The sequence below is a fragment of the Pavona decussata genome, unplaced genomic scaffold (genome assembly GCF_977016875.1).
Source record: "Pavona decussata unplaced genomic scaffold, jaPavDecu1.1 SCAFFOLD_98, whole genome shotgun sequence".
In the NCBI taxonomy this organism is placed as follows: domain Eukaryota; kingdom Metazoa; phylum Cnidaria; class Anthozoa; order Scleractinia; family Agariciidae; genus Pavona; species Pavona decussata.
Window position 1 is genome coordinate 169,818 of NW_028145514.1, and position 2,619 is coordinate 172,436.

At 40.5% G+C, this 2,619-nt stretch overlaps 1 pseudogene; it reads right to left on the reverse strand.

The window, feature by feature from the left end:
* Positions 1-1,117: 1,117 nt before the first annotated feature.
* On the reverse strand, positions 1,118-2,145 carry LOC146472463 (uncharacterized; annotated as a pseudogene).
* Positions 2,146-2,619: the final 474 nt, after the last annotated feature.

Consider the following 2,619-nt stretch of genomic DNA (forward strand, 5'->3'; position numbering starts at 1 on the left):
GATCGGATTGAAGACATAAAATCCTATTTGTAAACAAGTATTCCCTTTATGATTTCTGCCTACTTAACACCATGGAGGTCTAAAGCATGAAGTTTGTTGACTGTGCGTCCCCCGACGCCTTGGAAAAATACTCTGGCTGATTGAGACATGGAGGTCCCGCTTAACCCGTCTATCACCACCCTGGTAGACAAAAGTTTTAAAATGGCGCACTAAAGAGTGACCCAAAAGGAGGACTTTTGGCTTATAAGGCATAACAATAGTATATAAAAACAAATTGATAGATATACTCATTTCTGAATAAACGAAGATAGGACAACTCCTGAATGAGGTTGCAAAAGGAGTTCCGAACTCGGAGAGCGTGTCAAGTATGAGAAGTCGGTGAGCGTGTCGAACTCGGAGAGCGTGTCAAGTCTGAGACTGAGAGGACGAGCATGAGGCAATGGCCACATTTTGTACTGGCAGTTTGAAGTTGAGGCTAAGTACTTTTCCATGAAAGCTCGTGATTATTGCTCAATATAATTTTTATTGTTACTTCGGTCACAGGATAGTCTTGTGACTATTGCTCAATATTTTTATGTAATGAGAATTAGGGTTTTATTGAAAATATTTTTTCAGTGACGCCCAGAAACAATGTTCCACCACAACTCCCCCACAGGTCTACACCGAGTTAATTAATAAGCCTAGTTAATCTAATTAAATCACTAAGTAGGCAGAAGTCATAAAAGTTTTTATTTGCCGGCAAATAAATTCCTTCATGTCTCCTTAACCACTCGCAATACAATTAAGTGCCAATATTTCATGATGTCAGTTTTATGCCAAGAGACAAGCTTCGTTTGCTTAGAGCGTCAAAACACAAATAAACCAGCCAGTGTTGGGATTAATATTGGCCATGCGTCATGGCTGCTTTTATTAATTAATAATTAAATCCAATAATGTAAAATAAAACGAATGAATAACTATTATTTTAATTATTAAGCTCTAGCAAAGGTGAGGGCACTATAGAAAAGGCCGCAAACCTCCTGAAAGGAGGCCCGCCCCACCCGAAGACTGTTGGCAGCAAAACTGAACACGCTCTATATCATCACTGAGAAGTCATCACAGCACCTGCTTGTGTAACTTAATTATGACTTAGACTAGTTGCAAGGCTAGGCGTTCGTATATAATTAAGAAAAGCATTTGACTTCCATCAACCCAACTGACGAATTTGCGAATCAGAAAACCTTGGGTGGCGACCCAACGGGCTGCGCCAATGCGAAAGCCGTGCGATTTATAAAGCGACAGATCTAGATTACAAAATCGAAGTGAATTGTTGAGTTTTTCCACAAAGAAAGACCTCTTAATGGGCGCCTCATCTGGCCAGCAAAACAACGGACCACTAACACTAATCGGTCTTCTGGCTAAAATAAAATCTAAAATGGTTGTAACTGGACAACATGACTCCACCTTATAGATATATATAACAAAGGGGCGCCCTTCTGAATCAGTGTGCTTGTATTTGAAAATAGTGATTTGCAGGGCTTTGACCTGCTGCTGGCTATCCAGTAGCCTTTCTAACTGTGTAAAGCGAATCAGATTACTATGGTCAGTAGTGTTGACGGTGATTTCACCTACACGCAAAAAGGCAAAGAAAGCTAAGGAAGACATTGCTGACAAGAGCTTCGACTGATACGCTGTCGCTGTAGTGTGCGTAAAAGAGCTTATAATTTGCTGCAATATCGGTAATGTAATTGGTAGACGCACATCGTGCGCCGGCACTAACTTCCGATAGCCTTTAATTATCTGTCGAATTATTGCCGTTTCAGTCAGATCACCTATGCCTGCCAATTTATGAGTATAACATATGGCTGATAAATAACTGGTAACAGTAGAGGAAGCGTAATGTAACGAATAGAAATGCGAAACAAATAGCGCTATAAAAGCGGGTTGTATAGGAAGAACTAAGTTTGTTTCGCCTAACGTGGACTGAGCCCATTCTGTAAATAGATTCCATGACCTTTTATAAGCTGCCGTAGAACCTTTACTTATACTAGCAGATAGAAGGTGCTTTGTTATAGAAGCCAACTCACCGGCAGGAGATGATTTGGAAGTACTGTGGGTTCGGAATCCACGCCCTGGCCAAGGGACTTGAATTTTGTGACCTGTAAGCGCGATAAGGCGTCAGCTTTTAACCCAGGTATATGAATTGCCTTAAATAAGATATTATGTTTCAAGCACTGTAACACTAGGGCACGTAACAGAACCAATAGCTTCTTATCCTTAATCGTTTTCTTCTTGATCACTTCAACTAATCCTAGATTTTCAGTGTGAAACATAATACACTTATTGGAAAATTGCTATGCCCAAATGGGAATGCTAAGAACGATCGGAAACATTTTGCAAACTATAATGTTGTGGCCCACCCAGCTATCAGGCCATTTACCAAAAAACCAATGTGAGCCAAAGACTGCACCGTAACCTAAAGATCCTGATGCATCAGTGAAAAGATACAGGTGAGAAGACGAATGCCAAACATAATCCAAGAAAAAGGAGCGACCATTGTACGATGTCAAAAATTCGAGCCATAGTTGAAGATCTGCTTTAGTTTTGCGATTAATACAGATTAAGTACCAAGGGCGTGGA